This window comes from Pseudopipra pipra, chromosome 1 (genome assembly GCF_036250125.1).
Source record: "Pseudopipra pipra isolate bDixPip1 chromosome 1, bDixPip1.hap1, whole genome shotgun sequence".
In the NCBI taxonomy this organism is placed as follows: Eukaryota; Metazoa; Chordata; class Aves; order Passeriformes; family Pipridae; genus Pseudopipra; species Pseudopipra pipra.
In genome coordinates this window covers 70,269,587-70,296,203 of record NC_087549.1, presented here as the reverse complement: position 1 = coordinate 70,296,203, position 26,617 = coordinate 70,269,587, and the positions used below count along the sequence as shown (strand labels likewise).

Here is a 26,617-nt window from a genome sequence, read left to right as displayed (position 1 = left end):
AGGCTTTCATTATCAACAGCAGTTAACTTTTCATTTGCTCTATTGTCTTTTGCTGATGAAACAATTATTTTCATATTCTGGGAAAGTAATATAACTTCTTTCTGTACTCCAACAGTGTTATACTGTTCAGGCAGCTTGTTTGTCTTCTCTTCCTAAAAATCAGCCTCTGAGTGGGGCTGGGACAAGAATGGGAAAATTCAACAGTTCCCATATTCTCTCTAGGGATAACAGACTGCAAATGCTTGTTTAAATTCACAATTGCATTCTGAGTTTATCTGCTGGTGGGTTGTTTTTTTCCTTCCTTCCCCTTGATCTAAGCAGTCTGCACCTATTCCATCATAGTAAAGAGATACAGAATCAGAAGTTCTGGTCTTGCTAGGAAACCAAAAGAGACTGCATTCTTTTACAGCCAGCTCTCAATTTCCTTATCTTTTTTCTCCTGTTCAATAGTGCTTATTACAACCTGTTAACGATCCTGAAAAAAATGCCAGGTTTTTCTGCCATGAGGATGAGGTTTTTCTGCCATAAGGATGAGGCTTTCCTCCACTGAAATCCTTGAATTAAGTCAAGTTTTTATTTGCTGCAGAAGATAAATCAGCTGAATGTTGTTCTTTGTAACTGTTTCTTGTGTGCAGTTTGCTCTAAGGAAACTCCACTGTCTCTTAGAGGAAAAGCTCTAATATCCATGCTTGCATAATGAATGTATCTTACTACTACTAATAATGTAAACATACATTCAAGGTGAGTACTAAAACGATCATTTGACAGTGTGTTGGTAGTGGTGTCTTTGCAGAAAGGTGGTTAAACCCTTATGCTCATTCCTTTCTTATGTGTACTTAAACTGCTGAGTGATGTTGAATTTGATGTGGGTTTTATGACATCAGTTTAGGAACTGTGCAGACTTACTGAACTGATTTTATTAGGTTAAAAACTATATAGCCATTAGTAGGCACTACTGTTCTTCTTTGTCACCCTGTGGTCAACAGGAACTAGACTGTTTTCTCCTCACAATGAGGAGAAAAAAAGTTCTGTCTAAAAGACACTTTCACCTGGCATGTATTATAAACTTGTATGGCTGTAATACATCTACCATGCCAAAATCTGGATGAAATCTAGTGAATTTAGTGTCTGCTGGTTTTAGGGTATCTAGATGATACAGTGCTAGCCACACAACATTGTTGTATCAAACAAGTATTTGTTTAAATTTTGCTAAAAAGATGCCTTTAAGTTTCTCCCCCTTCCAAGGAAGACATTAGAACTAACATGCAGGATACTTTCCACCAGTCAACAATATCAGAGATGAACTGACAATGTTCATCCTTTATATAAGATCCTAAATTGAATTTGATCATGAAAAATATTAAAATCTTCTTGATCAAACTTGACTCAAAGAAGCAGGAAACCTCATCACTCTAAACTCAGTCATAAAGAAATTACAGCATTTGTTCTCCTTGCAATCGTCTCAAGCACAAATCACCTGCTGCATTCTGGATCTTACTTCCCCTGTAGTGGACTATTTGAGTTGCTGTTAAATCTATGTGCGGCCACTGGTATTTGGCAATCTTTTGACATGACTGCCAGTTGGACAGAAATGTGAGGATCCCATGGATGTATATACTCACACTGTGAAATCGTACAAACAGATCTTTACTGTGCCTACACTGTGAAAAGCAAACAGGTTAGCAAGTAGTAACTATAGAAGGTCAAAATTATATGATTTCATACTAAATATTAGGTAAGATAAATTAATATTTCTACAAAAAGCTCTAGAAACAATGTACTCTCTCTAACTATGTTAGACAAATAAATTCACATTAAGTCTTTTTTTAAAAAAACCCCTCTTTTCTCCATTAGAAGTATGTTTAGGGAACCAAAGTATGTAATTTGTTGACTGTATTCAAGCAGTACAAAACACTGGTGAAGGTTTTTTAAAATGCCTGTTACCATTCTCTTTTTATCTTGCTTGGATGATCACTTCATTAAACAATGATTTCATCCTCAGTTTCAAAATCTTCATCTACAACAGAAATAGGGTGCTTTTAAAATAAATTGAATGTCATCAGGAGATGGAATCAGAAAAGGTTTGAGAGTGGGGGGATACAGAGCTTCTGGGTAATTCCCCCTACCTGCAATCCTCAGCTGACATTTATTAAAGCCTTCAAGACTCTTGTACAAAATATCTGCAGTGGTTCCTCTGTGCTTGTGGCTGACTTTCAATCAGTCCTATAGGCTTTTATTCCTGAAGTGAATCAATGCAGAGAGTTATTTTCAAAAGGCCCAAGACATCCATACTATATTTGCATTTAGAACATTATTTCAGCTTCTTTTCCACAGAGTGCATACCATCAGCAGCAAGACCACATCTTTTCATATCTGTACAGGGGAAAGGACAGTTTGTCACTTTTGGCAAAGATATAAAGATATAGTGGCTTATGTATTTGAAGATTTTTTTTTTAAATCTCTCTGAAAAAAATACAAAAGAAAGAATATAGGAACCATGCTCTTTGAATTCCTATAATGTTAGTAATTTCAGAACAGACTGTGTTCTGAATTTCAGAACATCCTTCAGAAGGATGGACTCTCTGAAGTAATGTAAAAAATACCTTGGTTTTAAAAAATGAACCTCCTTCACTATAGGCTCCAGTGAGCTCAATATAGAAACAGATAATATAGCACAATGCCCAGCATCTCGTGTTTTTACCACTTCCAAGTATGTGGATGGGTAATGGCAGAAACACTTTATTTGAAACTTTTGTTCAAATTTCAGAGATAATTTTGACTGCCTTTTTTTAATGACTGGTTTTGCACTTAGGCATTATTAGCATAGACATGTATCTAGAGTGAATTTTGAAACCAGTGATAATCAGATCATCACTTATGAACATGCTTTTTATCACATTGCTGAGAACCTGTAATGCTGGATTACCAGAGCAGAGGTACAGAAGTCCTATGCAGAAGTCACAGAAGCATAGGAATTAAGAAGTTTTGGTCTGACAGAGGTCCTTCAGATCCATCTGGTAGCTAACACACACAGAGCAAATAACAGTGAAGTTCTGGGGAGTGCTGGAACAGCACATAATCATTTGCTATTTGATCTGAGAAACAGATAAAATTTCTTGTAAGTCTGTTAAAGAAAGAAAGTGCTGAAAGATTTAAAACAAACAGAACTGAATTCCAGAAAAACCAGCATATCGTTTGAATTGCCCAGTCCTGCATTTTAAACTGGCAACTTCATCTTATACTATTGTTTAATTCTATGCTAATTTTTAACTAAGAAGTAATTATCCTAGATTTAACTGCTTACATTATAACGTCAGAGTTTTCCTGTGTTGGGTTTAAATTCTACAGTACATCTCCAAGACAGAAAATAAGCGAAAGGCTGGTGAAACTATATGCGTGTTCTGGCTGTAGCACTCAGAAATGTTTAATATTTTGTTGGTAGATACAGCACTAAGTTCTACACTAACCCTTGTTTATGCCTCCTTATATTGTGAGAGCAAATGAATATCTGAATTTTATAATAAAAGTACTAAGAAACTAAGGGAATATCTTCATCATTACTGGATTAAGAACACAACACACTTCAGAACTCTAGCTGCAAGCTAATGCTTTCAACAGTCGTTTTATTTGTGTACAATGCAAACAAAGCCTAGAGAAATGTTAAAAATTTAATCTACTGTTAAAATTGTTGTGGTCTACTGGCCTTTTAGAATCATAAGACTCACAATGGCAAATTAACCCTCTGAATTGCTTCATTCTGAGAATTAATTCAGAGAATTTCATGTGTGGAATCTATGATTTACTTGATCTTATAGTGAATATATATTTTTAATTGGTTTAGAGTTGCCAAAACCTCAGAAAACAGACAGCAGCTTGAAGAGTCAAGCAACAGAAATCTTCCTGCTCCATTTGCTTTATCAGACATATATCAATTATTTACCAGGCAGAAGGTGCAATATCATTTAGGGTCATTGAATCTATGGAAAATTGCGTATGACATTTCTGGAACAGAATGGTATTGCAAGAGCTTCCTGGTATGCATTTGTCAAAGGTGAGTCGCTTGGTAACCTCCAAGATAGCTCAAAGAAGGTCAGTTTGGGCAAATGATATACCACATTTCTGCTTGCCCCCTGAAAGTGTGCCCCATGAATACTAGGGTAACATTCAGAAATCCATAACAACTATGAGATTAATTAGAAAAATAAAAGAATGCCATTGCTATTGTTGTATCTGTATGGCATTTTCTGGTGTCTTAATGATAAGGCTTTCACCTCCAAAATTTTAGCCTTAATCAGTTGGAGGCCAATATGACTTCTATTAGTGTAAAGTGGAATAGTCAACCTCTTTCACTTCAATGTGCATTTTTTATTTCACAGGGAAAAGGCCTGCTCTCATGTACCCTATGATGTGAGAAAATTCTCCTTCACTGAGATGCACAAAATGCAAGGCAGGTCCAAACTTAGTTAAGTGGGTTCAGCTGGCCAGAGATTGAGAAAGTTAGTCAAAAACTCTCAGATACTAAGTGCAAAGCTAAGTGCATACTCCCCTTCCACACTCTGCGCACTCTGCATGAATGTGTGCAACCTGCACCCACTAAGCAGAGTGTAGGGTAGCAGGTATAGGCAGTGAAAGTTAAATGGGCACATACTGCTCTCACCTACTCTGAGGTGTATGGGAATTGTTTTGAATGGAACTGAGAGAATTTTTGTTCAAATTGAACACCTGCTGAAACTATGCATATACTTTATTACTTGCAGTTACAGTGAATGTCTAATAACAAGGAGGAAGAAGTGTTTCAGACTCTGAAAACCCAAGATTATTAGTTTTTTTCCCTGAGAATCCACCTAGGCACAGAATGATAGCCAGAAACCAGATCCTGTGCCAGGTTTCCAGCAAATGCACTGACTTAGAGAAGCAACAGACAAGTATGGTCCAGCTCTGATGTTCCTTTGTGACTGAATTAGCCTCTAACAGCATTAAGACTAGATATCCAAGAGGACCGAGTTTGCTGCTGTAAGACTGAAGATGAATGATAAAGCAAAGTTTTGACCCAACTCATCTCAAGCAAGCTAGGTGGGGCTCTAATTCTTCATCTCTATTTGATCAGGCAAACTTATCTGTCCCTGAGGAGCCCTGCTGAACACTACAGCTGTGTTATTCGCTTACCAGGGTAAATAAATGAGAATATGGGAGGATCTCTGCAGTTTGGTGCAGAGCAGTGAGGGACATTTTGTGTTCCATTAACCAGCTCCCTCTCCAGCTGGTATAATGTGCCATGCCAAAGCAGCAATAGATACAGAAGAACTTACAATGGGCATCACATGTTGGTCATTATGCCGGAGTCTATCAAATGGATGAGGTTTAAATGTGAGGGATATTGTGCCGTGTTAGGCTCCATCTGGTCTAGAAGAAATGCTAACCACTTGCCTTGAAGAATTTAATAAAATGGCACAGGACTAGCTTCTGCTGATATTAAAGCTAACCCAAGCAGATGTTGCAGAGCTATGCAGAGACTATGCAGATCTAGCTGACAGTCTTGGGAAAAGATTTGGACAAAATAGCAAGGGCTGGCTGCCCAGTGTGAGAAATGTGTTGCCTTATGTTATGAACAACTAAAGGCTGTGTATTGAGAGATGCTGAAACTTTTGTTCAACTGCTGATGCAGCAGAGAGTGTGTATTAAAATTATGCAATAAATATGTAGTCATATTACATAAAACCATGATTATATTTTATTTTTCTTGGCAGCTAGGTATTTTGGATACAAAAGTGTTTTGTTTCCAGGGCTGATTCAGCATGCTGCTACTTCTAAGCCCCCTTTTAAAAACTGAGGTATGTTAGAAGTACTAGCATTACTGCTGGGGCATATGTTTACACTACCAAGGCCTGCAGAGTATTTTTTGGGAATTGCCATAATACTATTCAAGTGGGCTTTTTTTGATGCCTGTTGGAGGCCTGATACTAAGGGGGTGTATTTTTTCACCTGACATTCTAGAGCCGGTTAACAATAACTGGCAACTGAGACACTCTGGGCTGTGCCTATAGCATCTGTCCCACACACAGTTATTGTTCCTTGATACGCAAAACTTTATTTTCTACAACTATTAATGCTCTCTTGTTTAGCTCAGTGGAGCAGTATAAACACATAAGCTGATCTCAACCATTAGAATTTGAAATTGCAATTTATTTAAGGTCGTGGGAGTTGTGGATTTTTTTTCAAGTGTATGTGTATAAGCACACATTCTCAGTAAAATTTGTCTTACTATAATGTATTCTACATAAAGAAAAGAAGGAGAATAAACATAATAAATATACAACCTTCCCCCAACCAGGCAGTAACAAAATCACCTTTCTGTTGTTATAGCACAGCTGGTTACCAGCTAAGCTCCAGCTGTGCGTGGAATACCTCTGTTGTGCCACACCTGGAAGCGATATGCTGCAATACCAAAAATGAGGGTGGAACAGCAGGTTACGACCAGAAAGCACTGAAAGCATGGCTGCTGCCTAAGGAAAGTGGGACTGTAGGGCACAGGGCTCACCAGCTTAGGCTTGTCCACCACTCCCAACACAGAAAGCAAGACAGATCTGGAAACAACAGGCAGATTGAGTCACAAGCCTAGACTGTAAGAAAATACAGCAGCAGTGAAGCCAGTGTGACACCAACCTGGAAATGAAACCACAGGTGAAGGTCAGGTCCTGCAAGCACCAGGCAGGGCTACGGGGCCAGGCTGAGATCCAGGCCAGGATCAAGGTGCTCCACGGCCAGGCAGGGGCTGTAGCTGAGGTAGAACCCAGCAATCCTCCAACACAACTCAGGCAAGAAGTAGAGCCTTCCTGGCAGAGGTTAAATAAAGCTCCTCGGCCCATGGATGTGGGGCAAGCCCCAGGAGGGGCTACTTGGGGCTATATGGGCTCATTAGTGCCCCATGTGGGTGCTGACAGACATTCCATGTCCTACTCCCCTTCCTCATCTTGGCTCCACACCATGCCATCACTGGAGTTTGTGGCTGGAGCAGGGAGGACAAGGGAGTGGCAGTGTCCTGAGGGCACCCCCTGCCCTTATAGTCATTGCCTGGCTCCACTCCAGCTCCATCCAGGGCCAAGAGCCTGATCGCATTACCAGAGCTGTGCCTGATGCCCAGGGCAGGGGCTGCCCAGCTTCTGGCTGGGGTACCTGGAGGGACCCAGCCACCTCAGCCTGACATTGGATCTCCAGGCTGATGATACAGGCATGACTTAAAAAATATGTCTTTCACTTTTTTTTCTTTTATTCCCTCTACATTTTTGTTTTCATAATAAATAATTTTACCTCATAACTGCTTATTTTGAATACTGTATTACTGTCATATTACACGGTTGAAAAGTTATTATTTGATCACAGCAAAGATTAAGTACTTCTGTTAAAAAATGGTACTTGCTATTTAAAAAAAAATGCAGCTTTTTTTTTTTTTTGTTTGTTTGTTCTTTTTTTTTTTTTAAATGGGAAACCCAAAGCTGTTGTCCCAAATGTTGGAGTGCAGGAGTTTTTTTTCAAACAACATGAATGTGTCCAACTCACAATTTTCATGGATAACATGGTCTTGCACAGACTTGTTGATGAGCTTTCACCAAATTTGGTCTTGAAAAAAAAATGTTGCATTTAAAAATATCCCAATTTATTTTATATTGGTAGTGAAAAATTGGTATTTTTTTATGCATCCATGCTTTTGTTACAAGAAAACAAAAGCTCTCCTTGCATGATATGGAATACTGGCTTTAAATCTGCATTAACCTTCTATCACAACCATATAGTTGACATTTAACACTTACCTGTTTCTGTCCCACTAACCCTTGAGCAGGAACAGATTTTCCTGGAGCACAGGGTGGAATGGAATTGCTGTTGGTTTTTATTCTGAATGCTGGCCAAAAGAGTAACAACAGCATAAATACAGAAATTAAGAAATGCAATTTTAATTTCCTCCTACCTGATAGGCTTGCAGAGGTTATTTTTTTAAAAAGTATCAGATCATACATTACAACACCTGTTAGCTAGTCTTTCTCATTTTCAAGGGAGAAGACCTCACCTCCATCAGGCTGGGGATCCTTGTCTGTGAATGCATTTCTCTTTTAATATTTCACTGCTATGAAAGATTAGAGGTGAGATTCAGAGCATGTGAAAGGGAGCTCTGTTTCCTTGCTGCTCAGAAGCTACTTGGTCTCTGCTTACATTGCAAGTGCCCAATCTGTTTGTCAAAAGTTGTGTTTTGAGCCCTAGCCCTCTCTCAAAAAGGCTCCTAAAGCTTTAACGAATGGGTGATGCACTTCAGTGTTTATATTAGCACAGACAAATTCTTCATTTAGAGTTGGTTTCCTCTGGTGCCCTGGATTCTGCAATTCATTTAAGGTAAACTTTTCTCCTTATTTTTTGTATAAGTCCATGCTAATATCATAACTAGCTGATTGACTAATACCTACACAAATGCTTAGTTCCAAAGTGAAGGTAACATTCTGTACCTCTTTGTTAAATATGGAGTAGAGCAGAAACAAGGCCCTTACCACTGTTGTCTGTTACTTATGTACCATGCAGGCTCCAGTAGCAGACAGAGCCTGAGTCTAGATACTAGAGTCACTTCCTCTATGGCAAGTATGGCATTTATTCTTAGTCATATTTTAGAATAAAACCTAACTTTGTGACCAGTTTTGACATAGAAGCCCAGTTACAATTGTGGGTTGAAATTTCAAATATCATTAGTGTATTCTTTGTAGGTGATTGCTCTGGGTTTTTGTTATTAAAACACAGGACGACTTATTTCTCCCTGCTCCGAAGTGTTGTGTCTTTCGCATCTGTTCCTGTGCCCTCCACCACAAAGGATGAAGCATGACTTTCAGTCTATTAAAGGTGACATGCAGAACAAAAGAAAGAATTAGAAAAGTAAGAGGGATCTCTGATAATGCCTTTGATGTAAATAATGTTACATTTGTGAGTCATTGTTTCAGGCAATATCCCGGCTTATCTTTCACAAGTAAAGCCTCTTCATTGTTATTAACAGTGGTTTCCTTTCTCATTGCAAAGTGAGAAAGTACCAAAAGGTTCTGAATTAGAACAGCAAAACATTAACGAAAGACTTATAGCTGGAAATTTTTTCTCTACTTGATCACACATACTAGATGCCTAGTGAGTGTATGAGTTAATGCTCCCTGCAATATTGTTCTTATGTTGCTTTGTTTCACAGGCTGCAATGCTGAGCCACTAACACTCTGGGAAATGCTTTGTTTTCTGCCATTTAATTTCCTGTAGTTGAGACTATCAGAAGATCTTGCAAGCAAAATGGTGTCCTGTAAACCATATATTTGGAACTGATACACTGAGATCTCATAATGTATTCTTTTTTTTCCTCCCAAATTCATCATGTGTTTTGGATTGAAATCAGTTTTATTAGATGGAAGTAGAGGAAAACAAATATTTGGAATACAGTGGTACAGTCAGCAATACCAAAATACAGATCTACTAGCCTTTTAAGAAGGTGACTCAGTAGTTGTTTTGTATTTGTGTTGTCATTTTAGGAACTTCTAAAATCTTCTAACAGTCAAAAATGTACAAAACTTAAATGTTTTTTCATTATTTGTATATATTTACAATTTCTCTTGTATACTCTTCTTTGAATCACACACTGCCATTAAGACACATTCAGAAAATGCCCTGCATGCCTGACTGTTGTCTCTAGGTGACAGTAACAGGTAAAAGTAAGCTGTCTGTCACATAACAGCTAGATGTTGTTTAGAAGGTCAGTATATCTGAACAACAAAAGTTCCAAATTTGATAAAAACCATAAAAATTTATCAGTCTTTCAGCTTACTTCAAATTTATTTCTGTTTCTTTGTGTGGTAGTCAACATAGAGGAATACTCTACTTCAAATTAAGTATGAAACTTAAGTTCTAAAAGAAACCCATATTTCAATTATACTTCAGATTTATTACAATATGCCCAGTGGATTTTGAATTGAAGGCTGGTCTTAACTTGACTGTAATAACCTTTGTCCAAAAATTCCTTTTTTTTTTTTGTAATAAGAGGTGTGGAAAACATATTTTTGAAGCATGAATGCTCAAAGCTGGAAGCAAATTTTTAATTACATGCACACTATAAAAGTTTACAAGTAGGGCTCTGGTGGCTAGTTTTGCAAATCACCTTCCTCTTAAATTGGTCATAATCTTGAAACTTGCAGCTCAATCAAAAACTGTTAGGTGAAAGTCAGATGTATACTTTGATTTGTACTAGACTAGTTAATATGCAAGTCAGATAACAGTTTCATTACTCCCGTATGAATAAGCTGGGTGACTGAGTAATGCAGCATGAATTTCAAACTAGGTATTACAAATGCATTTGAATGATTTGCAAATGATTTTGTGCTAGTCAATTTAATTTCTAATTTTTTGGAAAAGTTCATATTACTGTATTATACCTTTAGAGCCTCCCATAAAGAAGGGTAAGCTGAGATTTGAGAGTGCAGTATCAGAAAATGTACTATGGGACTCATCTTTTTTGCCCCTGACGAATTTGTCTTACTAACTTTGGATGTCACAGATGATAGCAAGCTGAGAGAGTCTAGCATTTGGAACTCATTGGGAAAGGATGGAAAACCTCTATAGCCCATCCATATGTTTATTTTATATAATAAAATAGGCAAATATGCATATTTCTTTAAGTGGAAGTTCCCCTTCCTTTGGTCTTGGCAGTCTGGTGTTTGGAAGGGATGTAATGCAGTATGTTTCAAGTGACCCCATGTTACTTCCTCCCAGCTTGCTGCTATTCTGCAAACATACTGCCTGTCTGCTGACCCTCACCCAGGTCCTGGGTCTGCTAGCATGACTTTGTGTTGCCTGTGACTGAAAGAAACATGTGGCAGAGGTAAAGCAGGTAGAGAAGGGCAGCTAAATTGGTTAAAAGCTTGGGAGAGCTATGTTTTGAGGAAAGGAATAGAGTGCTCATTTTAGAGGGGAGAGTCCTTAGAAGAAGCCATGTGGCTGAGTCTCAAAAACCACAAGGGCAGTGATGAATGCTGAACTGCTGGTGATCAAATCCCACAGCGGTACAGCCAAGGGCCGCGTGAAAAAGCAGAGTGACTATCAGAGCAGTTCAGGATGGGTAAGAGAAAGTACTGTTCTTGTCTAGCAGTGAGCTTCATGAACTTCATGGGATGTTGTATCAGCAGGCTAGAAAAAAAAAAAAATTGAGATGAATAATCACATGCAGTAGGTTCCTAAACTGATAGAAGTAAACAGAGATGGCACCCTTTAACAAGCTTCACTTTAAAACCAAACTCACACCGTGGAGGCTAGGACAGTGTGGAGGGGGTAGACAACAGAGAGTGTGCAGGCTTGCATGCTTTTATTATACAGCACCTACTCTTGCCATTACCGGAGAGCAAATACTGGGAAGGATGGACCATAAGCCTGAACTAGTATGGCATTTCTAATGTTCACTATCTTAAATCTTAAGATTATTCCAATAAACAGATATATGTTAATGAATGCTTGTCCTTTATAGAAAACTTGATTTTTACTCTTTGTCCAAACCATTCTTTTTAATGCACTCAAGACACTGATCAATGTAAGCTGAATGCTGGCTTAAGTTTCTTAAAGAAGGCTATACTGTCTGGAAATGACTTCATGTTTGAAATATATCGCAGTAGATTCACAGAAAGAAAGTGTACTTTTTCGTTTCTGAATCTGTTCAGATCCTTTGCTATTTTTTACTTTTTTTTGTCTTTATTTGTCTCTTCTGAGATACATATATTATATCTTTGTACTTTCCCCAACTTATATAATTTCAGCACTGGCACATCTGAATCGTCGTCTTCTATACTATTTGGTACTTACTCTTCTGAAATGAAAATTACAGGTTTGACAGATGTATCAAACAGGGAAAGGCTAGGTATTCTTTCTACTGTGGACTCAAGTAGAGCAATTTCTACACACATATCGTTAGATGGCCACAGTTGTCACATGGCCACTCAAAAACGATGTCTTCTTTTGCCTCTTGTGTCTAATTTCAGATATCTCAAGAATATTTCTGTGCACAGAATATTAGAAAGTGATTAACAACTCAATGTGCTTTCATCACAAGGCTATTATTTTCAATCCTTTACTTGTACAAAGCACAGGCAGCTGTGTGCTATTCTTCAGTGAAGCAGCAGTGCAGTGTCTGGTCATTATATCATCCTAATGTGTTAAATTATACCAATATCATAAAGCGATAGCAATTAAAAAAAAATTAAACTGCTCAATTAAAAAAAATAAAACCCTTGACAACTCCCCAAACCTCTCAAAGGAAGCAACAGATGTTGAACCGAAACTGTGAGCCTCTTATAATTTAGACAAACATTCATTTTCCAAATCCTATTTAAAATTTCATTTTTTTGATCAGAAGAAGGAGAGGGAAGGGAAGCAGATCCTAGATCTTACTTTTCCTTTTCTTCCTAAACATTTCTAAGGCTGCAATTGTAGGAAGCTATAGTGCAACAAGGTCTGGAGTGACCACAGATTTACACAGGCAGTCACATTTTCCCTGTTTTCTAAGTTCATTCACAGTGTCTAAATTATAAGACGGAGATGGATTCTGCTTTGACATGTGTCAACTGGCTACCCCAGCAGGGAAATTCAAGTCTGAGTGGGAAAGAATGGCTTGCAGTCAAGTCTCCAGTTTTCTTTTGTGTGCCCAGCAGTTCTGATCCCATTGTCCTGCCCTCTCTGCCGTGCCTCTGAGCTTTTATCCTTAGCTTCTGTGCCATTCTGCCTAGGGCTCTTCTCCAAATGGTCTTACTCTCTTGAAAATAACCTGATGAGATAATGTAACTGGAATGCCTGAATATGCTCAAATATTACTTTAAGCTTGCACTTTCGTGAGCCAACTGCACATGCTGCATGCCTCCGTGATGGAATAATGTTAGCATGTTTTCCTTTCCAACATGGAACAGGAAGGCATGGAAGACTGCAGGAGGGCCTCATGCTTGTGCCTGTGAAGGTGGTGTAAAAAAACACGGCTTTGAACAATGAATGCAGTTGTGTCATTTGGTGCCAAATCACAATGAATTGAGTAAGGGATAAAAACCCAAACAGTAGTACAAAGAAAGAACAGTAGTACAAAGAAAGGTGTGTGTGTATGTGTGTGAATGACAATTGATATTACTTTTCATGATGCTGATAAAAGTGATTTTTTAAAAATATTTTTCCCAATGAGTGTGGTTTAATCCTTAAAAATGTCTGCATGCTCCTTTTTAACTAGATTATTAAATTTTTGATCTAAAATATAGAGAGAATTATGTTAGGTGCAAAATATTTTGCTACTCACCCAATACAAACAGAGGAAAATTGTTCTTTTGAAGAAGGTTTCAGGCTTTTTAATAATAAAGTTTTCCAAAAAGTTGGCCATTCTAAAAAGGTATTAAAAATGACATGTAATAATTAGCCAAGGCAACTGAATTGCATGGTTTACATATCCAGCAGCTTTGCTATTTCACTTGGATTCAAGGCAATTGGAGTGAAAGAAAAGCCAGTAGCTCACTGCTCCCAAAAATACTGAAGACTTGTAGTGTAAAGGAAGTAGAAAAATTCTGGTAACTTCTCTGTAGGTGAATCAGCTCTGCAAGGTACTGTATGAGAAACCATGCAAGTGAAAAAAGATGGGTTTGTATCCACAGCATTAGTGAATACAGACATAGAAATGAAGAATATGTGATGGATTATTTATTTTAAAATAATGCTTCAGATTTTCTACAGTATGTAATAACATTGTACCATGATTTGGAAATAGAAGCAAATTTGAAACTTCATGTTTTCATTATTAAGTATTGATTAATGCTAAAATAGTGAAGAGAAAACGACTTGTGAAAATTAGTTTCTTGAATCAATGTTTTCTATGAAATACTTGCTTTGCTTTTTTTTTTTTAATAACTTTAAAGGACCACTTGGAACATCATTACCATGCAATAATTTTTTCCTGCTTGTCCTATTGAGGAACAGATTTATTGAAGAAAGTAAAGCAAATAAGATTAGATTCAGTAAGCAGAAGCTAAGTATAACCTAGACCACTTGCAGACTTCAAGGTGACAAAAGTCAAGACATCAACTTGTCTGTGGTATGGTATCAACTCACATTGAGTTGAGTGATACAGATCAGTACTTCTATTCCTTCACTCATTAATGTGATTTCTAATGGAGTCCCTCAGAAAGGATCAGTGACACTGACACTGCTTCAGTACTTATTTAAAGAAGTTGACTTAGCTATAATCAAATGCAGGTTGCACACTGCTGGCAGAAAAAATTTATTTCCCAGCATTTCATATAGGCAGTGTACCTGCTTTTAATTTCTGTAAGAATATTAGAACTCTATTTTATGGCTGCTTGGAATGCTGAATTCACCCTGAGTACATATTTACAGGTAGCCTTCATTACCAACATTTGGCCATATTACTCTTGTGATTATAACATATTTGCAAGCTTAGGCTTTCTGGACTGATGCACTCTACCAGAGCACTGTTTCAGTGTAGATCTTTTCTTTTGGTGTGCTTTTAAATACTAAGATCTTAGGTTAGCTGAGGATTAGTCCCTTAGAGAATCTTTCAAAAAGAAGATTTTTTTGCTTTTGGAAAGAGTTGCTGTTATTTTCCTTCCCTAGGAGGATCAACTTGTTGGCTTCCTCTCCAATCCCCTTGAGATCTGTCTGGATTATCTCTTTAAGTGTCAAAACTGACCCAGTAGCCTAGAAAGACACTTAGTCCTCTTAGGAGCGTTTGCAACTCAGTGCTTTTCATTGGCAAGGGAGCTTTAGGGCTACAAGGACAGTTTGAGGTTGTCATAGGATGAAAAACAGTTTCTTGCCTTATAACAGCAGTAAAATACATTCTTTGAAAAGAAAGTAGCATAGTGTCTATACTGTTTTATAAACATCAAGTGAACACCCTGTACGAAATGTCTCCATCAGAGAGCAAGTAAATAAGATGCAAGAGCACAAAAATCTGATCCCATGCTGGGCAGGACACTTCTAATATGCAGCCTCTTACAAAATTGTGTACTGTCACTCTGCTCTTGAAGTGTTTGGGAGGGAAACTAAGATTTCTTCACAACACTTCATTGGCTTGATTTGTAAGTATTTTTCAGCATACCTTCCTATCACGTAATTGTTGTTCATTAAGAAATACTGCTCTTCATGGTATTATTTTGATTTACGAGGTCCTCATTTCGTGATCTGTGTAAGAAGGCAGAATTTCACGGGAAACCCTAAATAGAAAGAGGAGTTTTGTTTCATCAAATCATATTTAAAACTCACTTTTTAATTACAAAACAAATTTGGTTCACAGATTTACTTTTAAACAGCTCAGTAAGGTTATTAAAGGCAGATGAAAACCAGGAATTGAACAGTTTTTCCAAAGACTATATGCTTTGGTTAGAAGAATTATTCTTTTGCAGTCATCTTGCTGGTCTGGTGTAACTTCCAAGCTAATTAAGAATACTATGCAAATCACATGGACGTTAGTACCTTTGTCCACATCTGTAGATGTGATGGCTTTTACCTGCCTGTGAGCAATTTAATATTGTAACTGTTTTCATAGTGCAAACTTCTCCAGTAGGATTCTGCTTCTGTGCTTAAAAGCCTGTTGGGTGGTAACGTGCTTCCACCTGAATTTTCCTTGAAGATGATGATTTTACCTGAAGCAAGTGAAATAAAGTTTAATTGCAATTATCACCTGAAAAAAAATTGCTAATATGTCTTTCTGTGAGTTTGCAGAGAATTTTCACTGGTTCTTAGGGAAGGATAAATTAATCTTTAATCCACTTACCTGCATACTGAATGTCTGTGCATATTTGCATAGGGACCATCACACCTGGTGTCTCCTGGTAAGCCACAGCGTTTCCTAAATGAGATTAAGAAATCTTACTTTTACCCAGGAAACCTGGAGAGAAACCCACAGAGGAATTTCTTCAAAAAAAGAAGGGTTCTTTCTGGATAAGTTCAACAATAAAGGGTTGCATCAGCCTCTAGTATAGATAGTTTGATGGGAGTGGCACATGGAGTGCATGGATAACAGTGCCTGATTTAACAGTGTTCACTAGACTACTACTAGTAACATACAGTTCCTAAACAGGAGTATGAATGTCAGTAATTCCATTTGAAAAATCAGTCTCAGTAGTGGACAAAGACAACAATCATCAGCACCTAAAGCTTTATTAGAGAGGTCTGGTAACACAAGTGGTATTTTCAAACCGTATTCAGACCACATTTGGTGCAACTGTCAGGCTGCCTGTTCTTGCTTGTCATACTACATTGGTACCTAACTTAGGGCAGGCAGAGTCTGGAGCACGCAGCCTAGGGTGACATAAGATAGCATCAGGATTAACAGGTATTTTCTTTCACGTAACTATTGATTTATTCTTTCCTACTTGTGACAGTCACATTCTACACAGTTACAAGTGCTGTATGATGCTCAGACCCTTAGCTGTGTGGGACGGGTAATGTTCTTTCCTTTTTTGGTAGTGATCAGAGGAGAATGTGTATGAAACAGATGGATATTCTTAGAAAATTATAAGTGAAACTGGAGAGTCAAAATGATTGGATTGCCTGGAATAGAAAAAAGTGAGGAGGCTGAAAAGAGCTGCTGGTCCTAACAGTCTCAAAGAAAGAGCAATCAGTCTGTAGATACCCTCAGTGGCAGGGTTGTTGCTGAGCCTCAGCACTGTGAAATGCATAAAGGTGTCTGTGAGCAGAGTGGCGAGCCCTACCCAGCTGGGACGTAAAATCAGCAAGGACAACTGAAGTGTGGCAGCATGCAGTGCCCTCTGAGGCAAAGCTAAGAAAAGGTGCCACGTACAGGTTTTATTGACTTCTCCTTGGGATATGTGAGTGTCTGTTTTCAGGATGTACCAGCCCAAAGCATTCAGAAAGGAAGCAGACATGTTGGAAGCTCTTAAAAAAACTCATCTCTGCTTTCCAGTGTGCAGCTGCATTACCCAGGCATGTAAAACTCTGACTGGCAGCTGATGAAGAAGATGGCCAACAAATGGCACAGCTTGAATACTGGCATATGAACAGCATTTCAGTATTTGTCCTTCGTATCTTCAGTCTTCAGAAAAGTGAGGCAGGAACAAACTGGATAACACCAAAAAAATTTCATGCAAATAAATTTCATGCATCTACCAGATGCATGCAAAGAGGTAATTTAGTGGCCATGAGCAGATGTAAAAGCTCTGTTGCCTGAAGCAACTCAGTGGATATGGAAGAGGCCAGAACTCTCCAGTTACTTGAGTGTTTTTGCCTCCACACCTTTAAATACAATGGTGCTCTTCAGGCTAGATAACCATGACTAGTGAGAGACTGTGTCCACTTGCTCCTTTGAGCAGATAGAGGTATCAGAGATGAACACTGTGTGCATAACATATTTTTCTTTTTTATTAATTTTCTCCAGGGGAAAGGATCATGGAGTTGTATAGAAGTATAATCTTCTGTTCCCTTCTTTGTCAGAATAATTTTATTTAATATTCAGAGCACAAATTTTTGACATCAAGTATATTGGCATTTTGATCAATGTCTGAAGTCAGGGGGCCCACTTTTACCTGTACAATGAATGAAATAGAGAATGTCTCAGCAAAACAGAGATTCGTACTGGAATTTGTATGGATTTTTTGTTTGAATATGAGCACATAGAAGCTTTAAATTTACTTTTTAATTTTTTCTACATGTCCTGCAATGTGTACTTGACTCTGAATGCATGAGATACCTGTGTCCTATGGTACAACTGTATAAAGGGACAGTTACTTTACACAACAATAAGGGGTTTTGTTAATCACAAGTATGGGTTGGTCAAAAAAACCCAAAAACCACTCAGGTATAATACTAACCAACAAGATATTTTAAAATCCATGCTACTTCGGAAAATACTTCCCTAAATTCAGAGCTAAAGGTACAGGTTAGATTGTTTTGCCAGTTTAGGTATACATATGCGTTTACTCTGCACATAGAGTACAGAAAAGTAGCAAATCCACTTTGTGACAGTCAGTAATTTTGTGAACTTTATGATATTAATAATTTCTCAGAATGAACCCTCCAACTAGTATTTCATGTGTTTTATCTTCAAATGTTAGTTGTAATTTATGATAAATGAAGAAAGTTTCACTACCTTGCTTACCATCCCTCTAATCACAGTGTGATTCAGGAGCTTACTGAAAGTTTTTAGTCCGAAATGGTGTCCTGGAATAACATACATACAAACCTGCTGGCATAACATGACTCTATTCAAACTCCTCTAATCTCTAGCTAGCTAAAAAGTGCTAAAGCATTATGTTTTCAACAGAAGTTTCAAAAAGCAATTTATAATCTCAAACTGAATTTTTATTTAAGTAATTTATTCTGCTGAGTTAAATTATTCAATTCAGAGTCCATGGCTTTCACCATTAGAAGAAAAAAACCTCCACAATAAAATATCAGGTGCACAGCAAATGAGATTAGTTTATCAGCCAACACTGTGTTACTCCCCTGCTAATGTAGATCGTGTGCGTCTCCCAGGTACAGCTTCAAAGAGTTATCATATCTGGGAGCAAAAGTAATTGTTACAGCACAATAGAAGGCTCTGCTCAACAAAAAAATGACTTGGCTCATGAGGACCTGGTAATGAGAAAGCTTTACTTCCCTTCTATTCACTTATCAATGAGATATGGTTCACCATAATGTTCAAATTCTTTTTGGGGAGAATGGCAATGAAACTGTGTTATTACCAATATAAATGCTAAATTTGCCTTTTCAATTACAGGCTCATTCTTTCCAGGTGGGAGCAATAGAACAAAAATAATGATCAGTGGGCTCACAACAATGCTATACATAAAAGATTAAGTCAAACCCCAAGAGGTGTATGTTTTAAAATGGTTCTGAGAAGCATGTCAATTACAATAAATAAATAAATAAATAAACTGGTTATCTAGCTTAACCTTGTGTACAATTTCCTAATGCATTTGAGTCAACTAGATGTTCAGGTCCTGCTTTCAAATGTGGTAACGCATTGGAGTGTTTAAACCTCTTTAAAAGTCGGTGGCACTTACTATCAGTGCCATTGCTAAAAACTAAGGATGTTTTTTTCCAGAAACTACGTGGGAGGCTTTTTGTTTGTTTTGATTGTCTTCCTGTTAATATAATAATTTCACCTCAATCATGATAGAATGAATGTCCCACCTAGTACAGGTAATCCACTGGCTAGAATAATACTGAATACTCCTGCTGAGACATTGCCTGATGAAATGATGTAAAAACAAAGAAATAAAATGAGACAACTCTAGTGTCTTTTCACTAGAAGATGTTGAAGTAACTGTTACATTTGCTGTACTTTGATATAGTCTGGAATTTTATATTTGATGAACTAGGGAAGGCATTCTAGCCTTTGGCTGCGAATTTGAAGTTACAGGCATGCACTGGAGATTGGGAAGTTATTTGTCCATTTCTGCAAAACCAGAGCTTCTCTGTAAAGCTGCATCATATCCAAAAAGTCTATTTTCCTCTAGTTTTTTCATCTAGCCCCCGTCTCCCTGTTTCCCACATGCAGTCTTTCTCCCCTGGAAATATCTGAAATTGTGAAATCTGTGTTTAACAAAATGCACTTCTAGACAGAGAGAGTTAAATATGTTTCTTCATGGTAGGCCATAATACAGCATTGATTCAACGAGGGATCTTAGGTGAAGACTCTTCTATGCATGTAATTAGAGGAATCCTACTCTACTCCAAGTCCTAAGGACAGTTGTTGAAGCAGCTGTCCCTCTCTCATTGTCTCAGTGCTTTACATGTGCACCCAAACTAGATCTGTCAAGCTCTTATTGCTTTTCATGTTTGGCTTGTGTCTTCTCAACAGTACAGGCAAAGCTGAATGTTGCTGTATCAAAGATGAAGGGCTATAAGCATACAACTCCTGCCCTGTGAAGGTAAATGATGGGGAAAAGAGATGGGTTAAGGAGGGAGACTTAGGGGAAAGCCCTAATTTTTGGGCTTGCTCCTTAAAAAAATGGGAGAGTGGGAAGGTAAAGATGCTGTTCTTGGAATGGACAGTATCCTTTATCAACCTAGCTTTCCAAATTGTGTCATAGTCAAGGCATGATATTTTTCCCCTTCCTCAGTGTGAAGTTATAAACAGCTGCTATAGAGATAGGAAAATTTTCAGTGTACACAAATACACTTGATCTCTCTGTATGAAGCACTTTCATTTTAGAAAATACAGCTATTTATACTACACATACGCCTCATATGTAAAAGTGAGTCACTACCAGCCACATCATTTTGAAAATGGAGTAGCTGGGATGGACTTGCTTTTTGACACAACAACCCAGTATCACACGTAGCCATCCAGGCAGTAGTACACTCACTTTTCACTCAAATGTCTCAGATTAAAGCCCAAAGGTTGACTTTCTACCCACGTAAGCCACAATGATCAATTATCTAAACTTGGCCCATACACTGTTTAGAGAGACACCATGAGAAGTGACAGTATTTCATCTATTGTCTTAATAGCCTTCTGTTAGCATTAAGAAAACTTTTCACATACTAATTTGGACGTTGGATATGGTTAAGTAACAGACATAGAGAAAAGGCAAAAAAAGTAACACCAATTAGGAATCCTGTTCACTTTGTATGACTACAACTGGTGGTCTTCCTTTCTCCGGAAAACAAAAAAGTTTAACTCAATGCTCTTTTTTCACTGTCCTTTTTCAATTTTATTTAAGCATGAATTATTGCAAAAACTTAGTACTTCATGCAATTCCAAGCTACTAATTCTAATTTCTAGAGCCCTTCAGCCTTTGAAAAAGACTGAACTTAAACATTTTAGTATTTTCTGCATTTTGCTTGATAGTCTTCCAATTTTTAATCTCAGTTAGGTCTCACATACTGGTTCAAGCAATTACAATGGATATTTTATATATCTGTTTCAGAAGATTTTGGAGGAATTTAACAGCAATAAATTATTTTGAGAGCAAAAGCTTGTAAAGAAAACGTGTTTCACAGCAAAGGTTATTTTCCTCTTCAGCAGACATGACGAAGTGTTGTTTGGAAAGGCATATATCTCTGTACTTGAGTGTTGTTTTTGAAGAAAAAGGCTTAAAAGCAAGAGTAGAATATTTTCCTGTCTCTATAACAGGTTAAATCCTTCGTTGTCAAGTTTGACTGAAGCAATGACTGTAATAGGAATAATTTTTTTTGTTGAATGGTTAGCTGAATCCTTGATTTGTGCTTATTTAAGCAAAAGATCTTCATAAACCATATTCTGTTGAGCATGTGTGTACAGTGTGTGAAAGAGATGGCAGTTTTGGGAATGCAGTTTCCAAGCATCAGATTTGGTATAGAATGTGGGCAGAGCAGCTGAGATCACCGTGAAGCTGTTAGTTGCCCTTTACTAATACATAAATTAATAAATTAAGTTAGATTTCTGAAAGTTTAAATGAATCATAGTTGTGTGATTTAGTTCCTTGTGTGAGAGTTTGTGAGGATGTATTTATGCTTGTGAACAAGCTTGTAGTAAAACATGCATTACAGAAAGAATATCTTTCCATGTGTGTTTGAAGGCTTTTTGTAAGAATCAGAACAAGGAACATAATTCTTTATAAATTCCATTGGGTTATCAACTCCCCTCCCCACACACATGCTGCATCAAAGATACTCTTTACTGAAATCCAGCATTTTGATTAATTTTTTTGAAAATTATTCCACCATCTCATAGGTTTTATTCTATTACTGTCAGTCGAGTGTGATTATGAAAGAAATATATTACCCTCAAGTTTTGGGTATCTTATATATCATCAGTTGTGATCTGGAACACAGAGGGCTGAGGTTGTGCTATGGGTTAGGAACCTTAACAGGAGACATGTTTTTTCATAACATCAAAGATAGTGTAAAAACCCCACAATGCTTCCCAACAAAGTGCTACCATTGTCCTACTGGAACCTTTGACAAAGGAGGGCTCTGATTATATTTTCACTGACATGGTGTTAAGGTTTTTCTCTTAAATCCCCATTTCCCTGGATGCTGGCAATCATAAAAGAATCTCAGCTTTCATCTTTAAAGAAAATAAAACAGATTTTAGGGAAAAAAGTTTAGTCTAGCCTCCTGTAAAACGGTGGTTGTGAAAGAGCTAGCAAATATGAAGTATCTGTATCTGTCAATTTATCATATATAACACCAAGGGGCCAGAGACCAAGAAACAATGCAGTCAATGCATGAGCAAAAGATATTTGGAGAGCATGAACTATAGTTTAAATATATCAGAATGAGAGATAATACCTAAGGCTTGACAGATCTGTAGCACTATGAAGGCAAATAGATTATATTCACCCTCTACTCTAAGCACAAGAAAATGTTCCTAACTTCTTGAGATCTAGTGATGTATCAGAGGGGAAAAATTCATCACCTGATCTTCTTATCCATCTGTGGTGTGCCCATGTAGTTACATTTCTAGAAATTCAGAGAACCTCACCTCTCATAACATCCAAACAAAAGTATAGAGAGAGAAGCAGTAGCACCTGTTCATCTCATCACCAGCAGATTGCCTCAGAAGCTGGTCTGTGCAGGGAGAAGCGGGAACCTATAATAGTCACTGAGTAGTTGCGTGAATCAGCAGATGAACGGATACGTACAAGGTTTTTATTATACAAACTTCTCTCAAAGTGCAAATAATGTTGAACACTATTTTGGGGTCACATCCTTTTCAAACTATTGCTTTAGTGTTGAATATTAGAGCATTTGGACCTATTTATGGTATTAGTAGCCACAAGTACAGAAACAGTGAAGAAGTAAACCTGCTACTCCCTCCCTGCTTCTGGTGCAAGAGGACTGATTTCCTTTAAGCAGATCAGCTGTGTTTAGAAGTTAAACTTTTTTGCTGAGAGCGTTTGATATAACCTCTTTTCAGGAAGTTTTTGTGGTTGTTTGTACTGCTTGAGACAGTATGCCTGTAAGCAGCACTGCTCTCAAGTACCTCAATAGCATGCTCAGGGGCTCTGTTGATGACTTCATTTCAGCCACTTCCTTCCTTTGGCCACATTCTAAGCACAAAATTTAACAGGAGAAGCATATTACCCATGCAGTGTGAAGACAGTTTACTTGGTCCCAAAGTTTTGTACATTTGAAAAAATTCCTTCAACCTTCTAGATAAAATTTAAATCAGATCTTGAGTAAATGAATCTTAAAAAGGGTTATTTCCCTAAAGATTATTAAAAAGGGTTATTTCCCTAAAGAAAGCACATGCCCTGTATTACTGAAAGGATTATTATAAATAATTATTCCACTTGAGAATTTCTGATTTTTACTTGACCATGTCATAACTCTTTCTTCAATATCACAGTAGTTCAAAACTAGGTATGATGAAGTAGAAACTTTAGATGAAGTCTTCTGCTTATAAAGCAGAAAATACTGAGATGAAACACTAATGTCTGCAATATTACACAAGCACATTTTATAAAAGTGAACCTCTGACAGGTGTTGCCTTCCCTGAGGAGTCATCACAGTGATACGGAAATAATGAACTAAACAGCAGTGATTAAAGAGACATTTTGATAAGGCTAACCATTCCAGAGAAATAATGTCATATATAGCAAAATCAACATTATATAAAGCTGAATATAAGAAAGATGGTATTAAAGTAACACTGAGTTACACTAGCTAAAAAGGCAATTTTATGTAAGAAAGCAAGAGCAATAAAGCTGAATATTCCGAAAAGACAGAAGTTTAACAAAAATAAAGACTCTGAGCACCTGTTTAAGAAGAAAGCTAGTATTTTCACACCAGTGGAGTTAGATTTACTTGTGATATCCTTTTCTATCCTGCTTTTATAAATACTTTGGGACAAGAGCTAAAAATTTATATCTCAAAAATATTTTGAAAAACTGGCATTTTCTAGCAGATCTCCTGCTAAAAATACTCTTAAGTGACTCCTGCCATAAGGAACAACCATAATAAAGTATATTTAAATAACAATCAACAAAATGCTGTGATGAGGTACATTAGATATCACAATTTGCCATACTTATTCAATTGTATTATTTATTTACCATTTTTCAAATTTATCTATTATATACACAACCAATGAGTGTGATTTAATCAAAATATGCATTAATTTTCTCTCAGTAAGTCAACCTCCCCAAGAAATCTCACTGCATCATGCAAATAACCTTTGGGTATCGGTTAGATAAGAATGATATATTCAAAATATCTGTTTAGTAAAATTATGAGCTCATGGTAGCAAAATTCTTTTGCAACCTTCTAGCACTGTGATGCCTATTCCCCTTAACCTTTTTATCATGCTATAGTAAAATAAGATTTTAATAAACTGGTTACATTCATTAATATTGTCAGAAAAAGATCGCAGAATCACAGAATCGACTATGTTTAAAAAGACCTCTGAGATCATTGAGTCCAATCTATGACCAAACACCACCTTGTCAACTAGATCATGGCACTAAGTGCCACATCCAGTCTTTCCTTAAACACCTCTAGGAATGATCTATCAGTCTTAGGTAGTTATTGTTATACACAATAAGCGTACTTTTTTCTACAGTTGCTACACTAGCTATAGTACAGTATAGTTAGTACACTTGTCACTATAGTATAGTTGTACTATAACTTCCATATTATTTCTCTTCTCTGAAAAACTAAGAATTAAGAGAAGATTTACTTTTATGTAACACTGCCAAGCACAATAGCAGCACTCTGTCCTGAAAGGAAGTCAAAATAGAATAGCTCTGTATTTTTTCACACATAGGCTGATGATCTGCAATGATGTTTTCTCTTGCTTTAGGATTTTTAATGAAATCATTTTGCTCTACTAATGCTTACAGCGTATTTCCATGAGAATCTGCACGATGGTCATATTTCTCAAAAAGTAGATTTCTAGGGTACTTGTAAAAAGTATCTAAGAAGATAGTAAATGCCTTTGCTCCAGAACATTTATTCAGTCTTAAAGTTCTCAGGAAAATCTCGCAGAATAGATAAGGCTTGAGTCTCCCAGATATGCAAGTTGGACTTCGTTGCATCAGAAGTGAGAAGAAGGGTTTTTCTGCAGAGAAGGTTCCCTTGGTAGCAACCCTTCCTTCAACTCACATGACTGTTCCAGGGGGATCAGTGAAAGGCTAGTGATAAGCCTAGACTGCAATATATTAGCAAGATCTCTTGTCTGTTTGAGCAAGTTTTGAGCTGGCTTCCCGCCAAATCTCCAAAGCTCAGTGAAAGCCTTTTCCCTGCCTTCCCCTTTAGACAAAGGAAAAAAAAACTATAGAAACTGAGAGAAATTGAAACCAACTGAATTATATCAAAATATATATGTATTTTTACATATATTACAGTTATTTACAGTAAGAATATTATGTAGAATTCCTGAAAAGGGGAAGAGGGGAAGGGAAAATGGGAAAAAGGGACAAAAAGGGACAAAAAGGGAGAAAACAAAACAGATATGCACAATCTAAAAACTCAGAGACTAGCAGAATAAAGAATTAGCAAAAGAATATCTTAACAGTTACTCTCCTCGGGACAGCAGAAGTCGCGCCGAACGACCGCCGGCACCCTCTGCCTCCCAAGGCCTACAAGGCCTCACTCGGCCTCACTCCCTCACACAGCAGAACCAACGGCGGGGAACCTGCACCTTCAGAACCACTGGAAGGGAAGAGAGTGAAGGCCTCCCCTCCCTTCTTCTTTATATGCTGGCTTACGTAAAAATCGTAGGGAATACTGAGCATATAGCTACTTCCTTGGTTACAAACTGGTTGCCAAGGAAGGCCTAGACTAAAACTACTACAGTTGCAGGTATAAGTTTAACTCATGATTTGTTCCATTGCCTTCATTTTTCAGAAGATTGAGATGGGTAGGGGTCCCCTCAGCCAAGCTTCTTTGAACTCTAAAGGCTGAAAAAACTTATTTTCCTGTACAGTTCAGCATTCTAAGATACAGAAATGGGAGAGCTCATCTGCCCTAAACATCCTAAGGCATCTGATCTTAGTGATATTACTGGAACTCTTTGGGGGCCCCTTGTGACTTTTCCTGTACAATTGAGGCCTGATGTGATATTCTCAGAAAAATGCTCCTTTACTAGTTCCCTCTCTTGAGATGTGACCATTAACAAAGTGACATTACATCAGGACATATCCATCTCTGATTTCCTCTCATTGTGGCCTATACAATTTCACATGCTGAGTGGTGTGTGCATATGTTACAGATCACTTTCACTACGAAAGAGAGAGGAGAACTAAACTTAATGGGAACCTTGGGTGAAATGGATGTTCCACAGCTTGTAGTGCACCTTCAAAGGCATGCTGCATGACAAATTTATCAAAATCAGTCATGTCCTTTGCATACTCTATCAAGCAGTTGCTCAACTTGCCAAAGGACATCTTGAACTGAAGTTCAGAGAATGGAGCACATAATTGAATCACTACTGACCAGCTGTCACAACAACCCTCTGCTCCCCAAACACTAATGAAAGGAAGCAAATGAGACGTCCTGATTCAAACTTTTATTCTGATGACATCCTATTGTTGTGTTCTAGCACAGAGCCAAGAACTGAAGAGAAATCATCATCCTCATTACGTTTTCCGAAAGCTTATTATAAGCACTTGCTGATATCGCTGCA

General features: G+C 37.5%; 1 long non-coding RNA gene across 3 annotated transcripts; it reads right to left on the bottom strand.

Annotated features, from left to right (window-relative positions):
• Nucleotides 1-10,621: 10,621 nt before the first annotated feature.
• On the bottom strand, nt 10,622-26,119 carry LOC135416947 (uncharacterized). Of its 3 annotated transcripts, none has more exons than XR_010431826.1 (6): nt 25,506-26,119; nt 15,815-15,889; nt 15,548-15,683; nt 15,140-15,254; nt 13,328-13,409; nt 10,622-11,190 (listed from the first exon to the last, which is right to left on the bottom strand). It is a non-coding gene; the product is annotated as an uncharacterized LOC135416947 (long non-coding RNA). The 3 variants fall into 3 exon arrangements; XR_010431824.1 differs by having other exon boundaries at nt 15,514-15,683; nt 25,506-26,118; XR_010431825.1 differs by lacking the exon at nt 15,140-15,254 and having other exon boundaries at nt 15,514-15,683; nt 25,506-26,114.
• Nucleotides 26,120-26,617: the final 498 nt, after the last annotated feature.